We start from the raw sequence: 15,510 nt of genomic DNA on the forward strand, positions 1-15,510 counted from the left end.
ACCAAGAAGCCTCAGCACTGCTATTATATATGGTACTTACCAATTTGAAGGATCAGCACTGCTATTGTATATGGTACTAACCAATAGGAAGGCTCAGCACTGCTATTATATATATGGTACTAACCAAGAGGAAGGATCAGCACTGCTTTTACATATGGTACTAAGCAAGAGTAGGGCTCAGTACTGCTTTAATATACAGTACTAACCAAGAGGAAAGCTCAGCACTGCTTTAATATACAGTACTAACCAAGAGGAAAGCTCAGCACTGCTATTATATATGGTACTAACCAAGAGGAAGGCTCAGCACTGATAATATATATAGTATTAACCAAGAGGAAGGCTCAGCACTGCTATTATATATGGCACTAACCAAGAGGAAGGCTCAGCACTGCTATTATATATGGTACTAACCAATAGTAGGGCTCAGCACTGCTATTATGGTACTAACCAATAGTAGGGCTCAGCACTGCTATTATATATGGTACTAATCAATAGTAGGGCTCAACACTGCTATTATATAAGGTACTAACCAAGAGGAAGGCTCAGCGCTGCTATTATATATGGTACTAACCAAGAGGAAGGCTCAGCACTGCTATTATGTATGGTACTAAGAGGAAGGCACAGCAATGCTATTATATATGGTACTAACCAATAGGAAGGCTTAGCACTGCTATTATACAGTATATGGTACTAACCAAGAGGAAAGCTCAGCACTGTGTGTGTGTGTGTGTCCCTGTCCCCTTATACCCGTTCATTGAAGTCCCAGTGACCCTCTCACCCCCCTCTACACTAGTCAGTGACCCTCTCACCCCCCCTCTACACTAGTCAGTGACCCTCTCCATTGAAGTCCCAGTGACCCTCTCACCCCCCTCTACACTAGTCAGTGACCCTCTCACCCCCCTCTACACTAGTCAGTGACCCTCTCACCCCCCTATACACTAGTCAGTGACCCTCTCACCCCCCTCTACACTAGTCAGTGACCCTCTCACCCCCCTCTACACTAGTCAGTGACCCTCTCACCCCCCTCTACACTAGTCAGTGACCCTCTCACCCCCCTCTACACTAGTCAGTGACCCTCTCACCCCCCCTCTACACTAGTCAGTGACCCTCTCACCCCCCTCTACACTAGTCAGAGACCCTCTCACCCCCCTCTACACTAGTCAGAGACCCTCTCACCCCCCTCTACACTAGTCAGAGACCCTCTCACCCCCCTCTACACTAGTCAGAGACCCTCTCACCCCCCTCTACACTAGTCAGAGACCCTCTCACCCCCCTCTACACTAGTCAGAGACCCTCTCACCCCCCTCTACACTAGTCAGAGACCCTCTCACCCCCTCTACACTAGTCAGAGACCCTCTCACCCCCTCTACACTAGTCAGAGACCCTCTCACTCCCCTCTACACTAGTCAGAGACCCTCTCACCCCCCTCTACACTAGTCAGTGACCCTCTCACCCCCCTCTACACTAGTCAGTGACCCTCTCACCCCCCTCTACACTAGTCAGTGACCCTCTCACCCCCCTCTACACTAGTCAGTGACCCTCTCACCCCCCTCTACACTAGTAAGAGACCCTCTCACCCCCCTCTACACTAGTCAGTGACCCTCTCACCCTCTCTTCACTAGTCAGTGACCCTCTCCCCCCCCCTTCACTAGTCAGTGCTATGGTCACTATACATCCTTCCACCACTGCCCTCTCCGTACAGCGCCGCACAACTTGTTACCCCCATGCTTTCCTCCAGCCCTCTCCCCCCAGCAGTTCCCTTTCTCCATCCTTCTGCTCTAACTTAAAAAACAACTTGCCGAGGGGCCCCAGACCGCATAATGTGTGTAAATACTCACCGCAGCCCCTGAGCCTCTCGGTATGTGCAGCCCCCTCCCCGTGGATGTCAGCCAGAGAAGCGGACTGCGATCCCTATGTCCGGCGCTTTACATTCCAACTACCGCAGCCAATGACGCGCAAGCTCCGGCGCAGGCCACCGAGAACCCGCGCATGCGCATATCACAGCGTTAACTGTAACCATCAGCGACATCTGCTGGACATTGTTAAAAATGCAGATGGAATATAGACAGCAATGTCAGACCCCAAATGCTCCAAAAAAAACCAAAACAGTAACTATTTCATCCCATCACCATAAGGTGGCGCAGTCACTAAATCTACCGGGAAATAAAGCTCAAAACAGTCAGAAAAAATACTATTACTTATGTTACACAGCTCACTAAAAAGCTAAATCATCATCAGGGGAGCATTATTATTATGAAGAATAATAATTATTAGTAATGTAGATATAATACAGAACAGAAATTTTAAGGATTAGATAGGAAGTGGGGGTTTTTTTTGTTCTTTTTCTAATTCACTGGTGGAAAAATGATTAGAAATCCTGAGAGTAAAAAAATACAAAAATAAAAAAGCTTTAAATGATCAATTGTTTTACCGAGATTTCCACAAACCTAGATATACACACAACTGCAAAAAGAATTGCTAAATCCCTGTTGGCAGCATAGTAACTGCAGAGAAATATTCTGGGCTTAGGTGTCTTTTAACTGTTAAATATAAAATATTGCTAAAATATTCATAACAATTATTAATATATATTATAGATACTGTAAAATATATACAAATATAGATTCTATGGATTTTTAGAATATTTTAGTAAATCTATAATAATCATTTACATTAATATTTTTCAATATTTTATATTTAATTAATACATAATTATTATTATTATCAGGTATTTTTAGAGCGCCAACAGGTTCCGCTATGAATATGGGTGGTATATAAAAAAACGATTACAGAGATCAAATGGGTAGAGGTCCCTGCCGAGAGTTGCACTGTTGTAGTCGGTTCTTATGAAGGTGAAATACAAACAGCTGGGCTCATAGGCTTACATGCTATGGGGTTTTAGGGGATAGCAGTGGATATAGGAAGGTTAGTGTAGGTTGTAAGCGTCCCTGAATAGTAGAGTTTTCAGGGAGCACTTGAAGCTTTTAAAACTAGGGAAGAGTCTTGTGGAGCGAGGCAGAGAGTTCAACATGAAAAACTATTGTACTCCTGCAGAGATTGTACACTTAAAGGGACAGTCTAGTCAAAATTAAACTTTCATGAATCAGATAGAGCATACACTTTTAAGCAACTTTCTAATTTACTCCTGTTATCAATTTTCCTTGTTCTCTTGCTATCTTTATTAAAAAAAAAGAATGTAAGCTTAGGAGCCGGCCCATTTTTGGTTCAGAACTTGGGAAGCGCTTGCTAATTGGTGTCTGAATGTAGCCACCAATCAGTGAGCGCTACCCAGGTGTTGAACCAAAAATGGTCCGGACCCTAAGCTTACATTCTAGATTTTTCAAATAGAGATACCAAGAGAACAAAGAAAAAATCATAATAGGAGTAAATTAGAAAGTTGCTTAAAATTGCTGCTCTATCTGAATCACAAAAGATTAATTTTGACTATACTATCCCTTTAAGTGTACAAACTCAACAGGAGTACATTAATTCCTCATGTGCGCCAACCCTACATGAGTTATATTAAGGGTGCATTATGTATTTATTAAATAAAAAATATTGAAAAATATCAATAATTTATATCAATAATTATTATAGATGTACTAAAATATTCCACAATAATCCATAGAATATATATATATTTACAGTTTCTATAATTATTAATAAATATTTTATATTTAACATTTCAATAACACGTCTTGAGATAACTAATTCTGCATGTGCGATAACCCGACACCGTTGTAGAACTAAAGCGTGAAGCCCGAAGCATGTTACGCATATTTTACATTCCTGTGTTCTTCACATAGAGTTTTTTTTATTATTATTATATATATATTGTATATAATCTGATAACATTAATGTAAAATATATATATATACCTATATATCTATAGGAATAGATATATAGGTAGTATAGGTATATAATGACATATATAGAAATATGTATTTAAAATAAAAAAATAAAAAAAACCTGTTTATGAAGAATGGAATGTGAAATATTTACATTAAATACACAGTAAAACACATGATTAAATATTATTATAGAATTATTATTTATATATATATATATATATATATATATATATATATATATATATATATAGATATATATATATATATATTTTATAGCCCTTTGCAGTCAAATGCATGGCAATACACCATATACTTTTGAAACTTTTTAAATTAATATTTCTATGAATATTTTTGTCAGATAGTGTTTATATTTTAATGTATTTATGTTGTGTTTGGTGCAACTTCTTTTTAATCCCTATCCCTTTACGCAAGGTCTTCAGTCGCGCTAACCCAACTAGCGTTAAATTCGATTGCGCTCAAGCAAACATGTTTACTTTCAACTTGTAATACGCGTGCAAATAAATGCACTCACATTATTCTGATATTGCTCACGCACAAACGTTAGCGCACCACTTGTAATCTAGCCCTCTTCCGTGTACCAAATACGTGAATAGTTAGAGAAGAACTTGATGAAGAAGTGGGAACCATTGAAAACAAATGATAGAACTAATCATTTTGGCCCCTGAGTTTTCAGTTGGACAATCCTGCACTGCGCTTGCGTTTACACTACACTCCCAATCTCTGGTCTCTACTCAAGTTTTAATAAATTAATGGGAATTTTTCTCCTATTAACTATAACAATGTAATTTAAATAATATACGCCTAGATTACGAGTCTTGCGTTAGCCTTAAAAAGCAGCGTTGAGAGGTCCCAACGCTGCTTTCTAATGCCTGCTGGTATTACGAGTCTGGCAGGTACAGGTGTACCGCTCACTTTTTTTCCGCGACTCGAGCATACTGCAAATCCCTTTACGTCAATTGCGTATCCTATCTTTTCAATGGGATTTTCCTAACGCCGGTATTACGAGTCTTGGAAAAAGTGAGTGGTAGACCCTCTCCTGTCAAGACTCCTACAGCATTTAAAAGTGAGTAGTTAAGAGTTTATGGGCTAACGCCGTAACATAAAACTCTTAACTAAAGTGATAAAAAGTACACTAACACCCATAAACTACCTATTAACCCCTAAACCGAGGTCCCCCCGCACATCGCAAACACTTAAATAAAATTTTTAACCCCTAATCTGCCGACCGGACATCGCCGCCACTGTAATAAATATGTTAACCCCTAAACCGCCGCACTCCCGCATTGCAAACACTAGTTACATTTTATGAACCCCTAATCTGCCGTCCCTAACATAGCCGACACCTACCTACATTTATTAACCCCTAATCTGCCGCCCCCAACGTCGCTGCCATTATATTAAATGTATTAACCCCTAAACCTAAATCTAACCCTAACGACCCCCTAACTTAAATATAATTTAAAATAATCTGAAAAAAATACTACAATTAAATAAATTATTCCTATTTAAAACTAAATACTTACCTATAAAATAAACCCTAAGCTGTCTACAATATAACTAATAATTACATTGTAGCTATCTCAGGGTTTATTTTAATTTTACAGGTAACTTTGTATTTATTTTAACTAGGTACAATAATTATTAAATAGTTATTAACTATTTAATAACTTCCTAGTTAAAATAAGTACAAATTTACCTGTAAAATAAACCCTAACCTAAGTTATAATTACACCTAACACTACACTATAATTAAATAAATTACCTAAATTAACTACAATTAATAACAATTAAATTAAATAAACTAAAGTACGGGGAAAAAACCCACTAAATTACAGAAAATAATAAAATAATTACAAGAATTTTAAACTAATTACACCTAATCTAATCCCCCGAATAAAATAAAAAAGCCCCCCAAAATAATAAAAATCCCTAGCCTATACTAAATTACAAATAGCCCTTAAAAGGGCCTTTTGCGGGGCATTGCCCCAAAGTAATCAGCTCTTTTACATGAAAAAAAATACAATACCCCCCCAACATTAAAACCCACCACCCACACACCCAACCCTACTCTAAAATCCACCCAATCCCCCCTTAATAAAACCTAACACTAACCCCTTGAAGATCACCCTACCTTGAGACGTCTTCACCCAACCGGGCAGAAGTGGTCCTCCAGACGGCCAGAAGTCTTCATCCGGTCCGGGCAGAAGAGGACCTCCAGACGTGCAGAAGTCTTAATCTAGGCGGCATCTTCTATCTTCATCCATCCGGAGCAGAGCGGGTCCATCTTCAAGCAATCCGACGCGGAGCATCCTCTTCCATCAGACGACTAACACTAAATGACGGTACCTTTAATTGACGTCATCCAAGATGGTCGTCCCTTCAATTCCGATTGGCTGATAGAATTCTATCAGCCAATCGGAATTAAGGTAGAAAAAATCCTATTGGCGGATCCAATCAGCCAATAGGATTGAGCTTGCATTCTATTGGCTGTTCCAATCAGCCAATAGAATGTGAGCTCAATCCTATTGGCTGATTGCATCAGCCAATAGGATTTCTTTCTACCTTAGTTCCAATTGACTGACAGAATTCTATCAGCCAATCGGAATTGAAGGGACGCCATCTATCTTGGATGATGTCACTTAAAGGTACCGTCATTTAGTGTTAGTCGTCGGATGGAAGAGGATGCTCCACGTCGGATGGCTTGAAGATGGACCCGCTCCGCTCCGGATGGATGAAGATAGAAGATGCTGCCTGGATGAAGAATTCTGCCCGTCTGGAGGTCCTCTTCTGCCCGGATCAGATGAAGACTTCTGGCCGTCTGGAGGACCACTTCTGCTCGGTTGGGTGAAGACGTCTCAAGGTAGGGTGATCTTCAAGGGGTTAGTGTTAGGTTTTATTAAGGGGGGATTGGGTGGGTTTTAGAGTAGGGTCGAGTGTGTGGGTGGTGGGTTTTAATGTTGGGGGGTTATTGTATTTTTTTTTTAGGTAAAAGAGCTGATTACTTTGGGGCAATGCCCCGGAAAAGGCCCTTTTAAGGGCTATTTGTAATTTAGTATAGGGTAGGGATTTTTATTATTTTGGAGGGCTTTTTTATTTTATTAGGGGGTTTAGATTAGGTGTAATTAGTTTAAAATTCTTGTAATTATTTTCTGTAATTTAGTGTTTGTTTGTTTTCGTACTTTAGTTTATTTTATTTTATTGTAATTAATTATAGTTAATTTAGGTAATTTATTTAATTATAGTGTAGTGTTAGGTGTAATTGTAACTTAGGTTAGGGTTTATTTTACAGGTAAATTTGTACTTATTTTAACTACGAAGTTATTAAATAGTTAATAACTATTTAATAACTATTGTACCTAGTTAAAATAAATACAAAGTTGTCTGTAAAATAAAAATAAACCCTGAGATAGCTACAATGTAATTATTAGTTATATTGTAGCTAGCTTAGGGTTTATTTTATAGGTAATTATTTAGTTTTAAATAGGAATAATTTAGTTAATAATAGTAATTTTATTTAGATGTATTTCAATTATATTTAAGTTAGGGGGTGTTAGGGTTAGACTTAGATTTAGGGGTTAATAACTTTATTATAGTGGCGGCGACGTTGGCGGCGGCAGATTAGGGGTTAATAAGTGTAGTTAGGTGGCGGCGACATTGGGGGTGGCAGAGTAGGGGTTAATAAATAAAAAGTAGGTGTCAGCGATTTTGGGGGCAGCAGATTAGGGGTTCATAGGAATAATGTAGGTGGCGGCGGTGTCCGGAGCAGCAGATTAGGGGTTAATAATAAAATGCAGGTGTCAGCGATGTCGAGGGCAGCAGATTAGGGGTTAATAAGTGTAAGATTAGGGGTGTTTAGACTCAGGGTTCATGTTAGGGTGTTAGGTGTAGACAAAAAAAGTATTTCCCCATAGGAATCAATGGGGCTGTGTTAGAAGCTGAACGCTGCTTTTTTTTGCAGGTGTTAGGTTTTTTTCAGCCTATTCTCCCCCATTGATTCCTATGGGGAAATGGTGCAAGAGCACGTTTAGCCAGCAGCGCTGGTATTGAGGTGAGATGTGGAGCTAAATTTTGCTCTCCGATCACTTTTTTGCGGCTAACGCTTGCCTAGATTTAGAGTTGGGCGGTAGCCGTGAAAACCAGCGTTAGAGGCTCCTAACGCTGGTTTTGGGCTACCGCCGGTATTTGGAGTCAGTCAGGAAAGGGTCTAACGCTCACATTCCAGCCACGACTTTTCCATACCGCAGATCCCCCTACGCCATTTGCGTATCCTATCTTTTCAATGTGATCTTCCTAACGCCGGTATTTAGAGTCGTGGCTGAAGTGAGTGTTAGAAATCTAACGACAGCCGCAGAAAAAAGTCAGTAGTTAAGAGCTTTCTGGGCTAACGCCGGTTTATAAAGCTCTTAACTACTGTGCTCTAAAGTACACTAACACCCATAAACTACCTATGTACCCCTAAACCGAGGTCCCCCCACATCGCCGCCACTATATTTAAATGTTTTAACCCCTAATCTTCCGCTCCGTACACTGCCGCCAATTACGTTATCCCTATGTACCCCTAATCTGCTGTCCCTAACACCGCCGACCCCTATATTATATTTATTAACCCCTAATCTGCCACCCCCGCTATCGCTGACCCCTGCATATTATTATTAACCCCTAATCTGCCGCTCCGTACACCACCGCCACCTACATTATAGCTATGTACCCCTAATCTGCTGCCCCTAACACCGCCGACCCCTATATTATATTTATTAAACCCTAATCTGCCCCCCTCAACGTCGCCTCCACCTGCCTACACTTATTAACCCCTAATCTGCCGAGCGGACCGCACCGCTACTATAATAAAGTTATTAATCCCTAATCCGCCTCACTCCCGCCTCAATAACCCTATAATAAATAGTATTAACCCCTAATTTGCCCTCCCTAACATCGCCGACACCTAACTTCAATTATTAACCCCTAATCTGCAGACCTAATCTCGCCGCTACTATAATAAATGTATTAACCCCAAAAGCTAAGTCTAACCCTAACACTAACACCCCCCTAAATTAAATATAATTTAAATCTAACGAAATAAATTAACTCTTATTAAATAAATTATTCCTATTTAAAGCTAAATACTTACCTGTAAAATAAACCCTAATATAGCTACAATATAAATAATAATTATATTGTAGCTATTTTAGGATTTATATTTATTTTACAGGCAACTTTGTATTTATTTTAACCAGGTACAATAGCTATTAAATAGTTAAGAACTATTTAATAGTTACCTAGTTAAAATAATTACAAATTTACCTGTAAAATAAATCCTAACCTAAGTTACAATTAAACCTAACACTACACTATCAATAAATAAATTAAATAAAATACCTACAATTACCTACAATTAAACCTAACACTACACTATCAATAAATTAATTAAATAAACTACCTTCAATTACCTACAATTAAACCTAACACTACACTATCAATAAATTAATTAAATAAAATACCTACAAATAACTACAATTAAATAAACTAACTAAAGTACAAAAAATAAAAAAGAACTAAGTTACAAAAAATAAAAAAATATTTACAAACATTAGAAAAATATTACAACAATTTTAAACTAATTACACCTACTCTAAGCCCCCTAATAAAATAACAAAGCCCCCCAAAATAAAAAAATGCCCTACCCTATTCTAAATTACAAAAGTTCAAAACTCTTTTACCTTACCAGCCCTTAAAAGGACCTTTTGTGGGCATGCCCCAAAGAATTCAGCTCTTTTGCCTGTAAAAAAAAACATACAATACCCCCCCAACATTAAAACCCACCACCCACATACCCCTAATCTAACCCAAACCCCTCTTAAATAAACCTAACACTAAGCCCCTGAAGATCTTCCTACCTTATCTTCACCTCGCCGGGTATCACCGATCGGTCCTGGCTCCAAAATCTTCATCCAACCCAAGCGGGGGCTGGCGATCCATAATCCTGCGGCTGAAGAGGTCCAGAAGAGGCTCCAAAGTCTTCATCCTATCCGGGAAGAAGAGGCGATCCAGACTGGCAACCATCTTGATCCAAGCGGCATCTTCTATCTTCATCCGATGAGGAACGGCTCCATCGTGAAGACCTCCAGCGCGGACCAATCTTCTTCCTCCGACGTCCAACTGAAGAATGACGGTTCCTTTAAGTGACGTCATCCAAGATGGCGTCCCTCAAATTCCGATTGGCTGATAGGATTCTATCAGCCAATCGGAATTAAGGTAGGAAAATTCTGATTGGCTGATGGAATCAGCCAATCAGAATCAAGTTCAATCCGATTGGCTGATCCAATCAGCCAATCAGATTGAGCTCGCATTCCATTGGCTGTTCCGATCAGCCAATAGAATGCGAGCTCAATCTGATTGGCTGATCGGATCAGCCAATCGGATTGAACTTGATTCTGATTGGCTGATTCCATCAGCCAATCAGAATTTTCCTACCTTAATTCCGATTGGCTGATAGAATCCTATCAGCCAATCGGAATTTGAGGGACGCCATCTTGGATGACGTCCCTTAAAGGAACCGTCATTCTTCAGTTGGACGTCGGAGGAAGAAGATTGGTCCGCGCTGGAGGTCTTCACGATGGAGCCGTTCATCATCGGATGAAGATAGAAGATGCCGCTTGGATCAAGATGGTTGCCGGTCTGGATCGCCTCTTCTTCCCGGATAGGATGAAGACTTTGGAGCCTCTTCTGGACCTCTTCAGCCACAGCATTATGGATCGCCAGCCCCCGCTTGGGTTGGATGAAGATTTTGGAGCCAGGACCGATCGGTGATACCCTGCGAGGTGAAGATAAGATAGGAAGATCTTCAGGGGCTTAGTGTTAGGTTTATTTAAGGGGGGTTTGGGTTAGATTAGGGGTATGTGGGTGGTGGGTTGTAATGTTGGGGGGGGTATTGTATGTGTTTTTTTACAGGCAAAAGAGCTGAATTCTTTGGGGCATGCCCCGCAAAGGGCCCTGTTCAGGGCTGGTAAGGTAAAAGAGCTTTGAACTTTTGTAATTTAGAATAGGGTAGGGCATTTTTTTATTTTGGGGGGCTTTGTTATTTTATTAGGGGGCTTAGAGTAGGTGTAATTAGTTTAAAATTGTTGTAATATTTTTCTAATGTTTGTAAATATTTTTTTATTTTTTGTAACTTAGTTCTTTTTTATTTTTTGTACTTTAGTTAGTTTATTTAAATGTATTTATATGTAGGTATTGTATTTAAGTAATTTATTGATTGTGTAGTGTTAGGTTTAATTGTAGATAATTGTAGGTATTTTATTTAATTAATATATTGATAGTGTAGTGTTAGGTTTAATTGTAACTTAGGTTAGGATTTATTTTACAGGTAATTTTGTAATTATTTTAACTATTTTAGCTATTAAATAGTTCTTAACTATTTAATAGCTATTGTACCTGGTTAAAATAAATACAAAGTTACCTGTAAAATAAATATAAATCCTAAAATAGCTATAATATAATTATAATTTATATTGTAGCTATATTAGGATTTATTTTACAGGTAAGTATTTATCTTTAAATAGGAATAATTTATTTAATAAGAGTTAATTTATTTTGTTAGATTTAAATTATATTTAACTTAGGGGGTGTTAGTGTTAGGTTTAGACTTAGCTTTAGGGGTTAATACATTTATTAGAATAGCGGTGAGCTCCAGTCGGCAGATTAGGGGTTAATGTTTGAAGTTAGGTGTCGGCGATGTTAGGGAGGGCAGATTAGGGGTTAATACTATTTATTATAGGGTTATTGAGGCGGGAGTGAGGCGGATTAGGGGTTAATAACTTTATTATAATAGCGGTGCGGTCCGCTCGGCAGATTAGGGGTTAATAAGTGTAATCAGGTGGAGGCAACGTTGTGGGGGGCAGATTAGGGGTTAATAAATATAATATAGGGGTCGGCGGTGTTAGGGGCAGCAGATTAGGGGTACATAGGGATAATGTAAGTAGCGGCGGTTTACGGAGCGGCAGATTAGGGGTTAAAAAAATATGCAGGTGTCAGCGATAGCGGGGGCGGCAGAATAGGGGTTAATAAGTGTAAGGTTAGGGGTGTTTAGACTCGGGGTACATGTTAGGGTGTTAGGTGCAGACGTAGGAAGTGTTTCCCCATAGCAAACAATGGGGCTGCGTTAGGAGCTGAACGTGGCTTTTTTGCAGGTGTTAGGTTTTTTTTCAGCTCAAACAGCCCCATTGTTTTCTATGGGGGAATCGTGCACGAGCACGTTTTTTAAGCTGGCCGCGTCCGTAAGCAACTCTGGTATCGAGAGTTGAAGTTGCGGTAAATATGCTCTACGCTCCTTTTTTGGAGCCTAACGCAGCCATTCTGTGAACTCTAAATACCAGCGGTATTTAAAAGGTGCGGCCAGAAAAAAGCCAGCGTAGCTAACGCACCCCTTTGGCCGCAAAACTCTAAATCTAGGCAGCTGGGTTTAAAAAATCCTGTAATACCAGCGTTGTCTTAAGTGAGAGGTGAGAAAAAAATGCTCGTTAGCACCGCACACCATTACCGACAAAAACTCGTAATCTAGCCGAAAGGCTTTGTGTCTTCTTCATTGTCTTTTAAACAGCAACATTGTATTTTTAACAACATAGACATTAAAGGGACAGTAAAGTCAAAATTAAACTTTCATGAATCAGAGCATCCAATTTTAAACAACTTTCCAATTTACCTCTATTATCAAATTTTCTTTGTTCTCTTGGTATTCTTTGTTGAAGACTAAACCTAGGTAGGTTGATAAGAGCTTAGGAACGTGCACGTGTCTATAGCAGTCTATAGCAGCACTGTTTGTAACTATGTATAAGGTTGCTATAAACAATGTTGCAAATACTGGGGTCAGTTGGCTTAAGACACGTGCACGCTTCTGAGCTCACCTAGGTTTACTCTCTAAAGGATACCAAGAGAACTAAGCAAATGTCATGCTCTGCCCAATCCATTTTATTTTCCCTTTAAAGGGACATAAAAGTGCACATTGCACTCTTGCTTGTACGTAACAATGTGATCACCTGGATAAATAAATACTTTATTGCACATGTACTTATAGTGTACCCCCCAGAACTGGCAATTACCTTTTAAACAGCGGGTTTGGGGGGTTCTAGGGCTTAAAGGGATAGGAAACTGAAACATTTTCTTTAGTGATCCAGAGCATAACATTTAAAAAAACAACTTTGTAATTTACTTCTACTATCAAATTTGCTTCATTCCCATGGTATTCTGTATTTAAGAGATACCTAGATAGGCATCTGAAGTGCTACATGGCAAGAAATAAAGCTGCCACCCAGTGCTCCTGCAAATGGATAACATTCTTACAGAACTGTTGCCACATAAGTGCTCCAGAAAGGGGGCAGGCTCCTAAGCTTACCTCCCTGCTTTTGAACAAAAGATACCAAGAGAATGAAGAATATTTGATAATAGAAGTACATTTTAACAATGTTTAAAGTTGCACGCTCTATCTGAGTTATGAAATAAATATTTTTTATTAATCCCTTTAAGGAACTGAGATCAAGGGGTTTGAATACGTTCCTCCCCATCCAACTCCCTTAAGCTCAATGAAGCAGCCTAAAACTTCTGGGGATCTAGACCTTTGTGACATCATCACGCTACTGAGTAGTGACATCACTGACATCCCCGGATTCCCCCGGTGATGCCGATACCCTCAGCCACCTGCAATGAGCTCCAATACTTGCCCTTCTGAGATGACGACACATGGCTATCATCTGCACCAAAAGCATCTTCCAGATAATGATCAAATCTCATTCACAAGGGGTTAAATAGGAAAATAGTATTGTATGGCTGAGCATGTAATGTATAACTAATTATTTTTAGCATTTATTGTTATTATTAGTAGTACATTATTATGTAAGGACGTTTGGCTCAGGTGAACTATGGTTCCTACTTAGCCATGTTTTATTGCACAGTCACACAGGCTGCAGGGAGTGCAGGGAGGAACATGAATAGTACTGCCCAGCAACACTTATCATGTGCTTTCTAGCAGTACTAGCAGTTCAAGGGAAACATGGCTGACGAGGGGATTCTAATCTAAAGAGAGCAGTAAGATTGGTCGAGTCTTGTAATGAGGTTTAGCATGGGAGAGTGAACATGGGTGAAGCCCAAATTGGAGCAAAGGCGGACCAGTCAACTCAGTAGATTTGCATAATCAACAAATGCAAGATAACAAGACAATGCAATAGCGCTTAGTCTGAACTTCAAATGAGTAGTAGATTTTTTTTCTGACAATTTTAAAAGTTCTCTTTTTCCACTCCCACTGTACCATGTGACAGCCATCAGCCAATCACAAATGCATACACGTACCATGTGACAGCCATCAGCCATTCACAAATGCATACACACTTATTCTTGCACATGCTCAGTAGGAGCTGGTGACTCAAAACTTTTAAATATAAAAAGACTGTGCACATTTTGTTAATGGAAGTAAATTGGAAAGTTGCTCAAAATGGCATGCTCTATCTGAATAATGAAAGTTTAATTTTGACTGAGTGTCCCTTTAAGAAAGAGTCTGGGCTATTGTGTAGTGGTGAGAGAAGAGTAGATGGCCAAGACAGTGACATTCATCCTACAGTGGAAGCCCCAACAGGCTGATACTGGAAGGCCCATAAGGCACAACGTTCTTTGGATATTGTACCAAAGACTGAGGGATGTGTAAACAGGGGAAAAGATATCAGTTGACCTATCTAACTCTCCTTGTCGTGTATGAACGACTCAGAGATATCTTAGAGTCAATAACTCAGGTCAGGCTAAAAGACCATTATCTCAGTTGGCAAGGATTTGGGTCGCCATATTATTTTTTAATTTCTTGCATTTTCCCACTTTAACACAAGGAATGGAGAGCTTTTCTTTATGGAAAGGAATGTCCAAGATGGCACTCATATGGCCCTCAGGGCATTACAAGAACAAGCGATATTAGAACCACAAACTGTACCACTATGCCAGGGTATAATTGTTTTGAAACCATTCTAGGGTCATGATCGTATAAGCAGAATTTCCTGGAAATACTTATGACTCTTGTGTTACTTCCCTCTTTGCATGAGTGGTTGTTTGGTAAGTAGTATAGAAACGAAGGCGCACTAGATTTTTCTTTGCATAAATGTGTTGTAGTTGTTCCATTTATATCGCCCATCAGGGGATGTTTTTGTAAAAATGTATAGTTTTGCTTATTTTTAAATAACATTGTGCAGCTTTTCAGACTCCTAACCAAGGCCCAAATATCAGATGTATACTGATGTCTACAGACTTTACATTGCTTCTGTTTGTATAATGGGTCTTTTCATATCCAGGGGAGGGTCTGCTCTAAGCCCCTTTCAGTGGGTGTTCCAGAATAATCTCATCAACAGTGCTAAACTGGGAGCTTCTAAGTAAGTTTTTAAAAAGTCTTATACTGGATTGTATATTAGTATCTGCCATATTATTGTTTATAGTAGTGTTTATTACATGCAGTTAAATGAAAATTGGTGTATACTGCCCCTTTAAAACTTTACTTTTATATGCATCCATATAAAACATTATACAAAAAAGTAGTCACTATTGCACAATGCCATTGGAAAGTCCGGTGGAATCAGATGTTTGGTAATGCGTGTGTCTGTTTTTGTTTTAA

The 15,510-nt window shown here is 39.2% G+C and overlaps 1 protein-coding gene across 1 annotated transcript in view; it reads right to left on the bottom strand.

Annotated features, from left to right (window-relative positions):
- Positions 1-1,972, bottom strand: part of PIK3C2A (phosphatidylinositol-4-phosphate 3-kinase catalytic subunit type 2 alpha) — a 530,626-nt gene extending 528,654 nt beyond the window's left edge. Inside the window, exon 1 of the mRNA XM_053720635.1 lies at positions 1,839-1,972. The gene's annotated coding sequence lies outside the window, so the exon portion shown is untranslated. The remainder of the gene's footprint in view (positions 1-1,838) is intronic.
- Between the last annotated feature and the right edge of the window lie 13,538 nt (positions 1,973-15,510).

Source organism: Bombina bombina, chromosome 7 (assembly GCF_027579735.1).
Source record: "Bombina bombina isolate aBomBom1 chromosome 7, aBomBom1.pri, whole genome shotgun sequence".
Taxonomy (NCBI): Eukaryota; Metazoa; Chordata; class Amphibia; order Anura; family Bombinatoridae; genus Bombina; species Bombina bombina.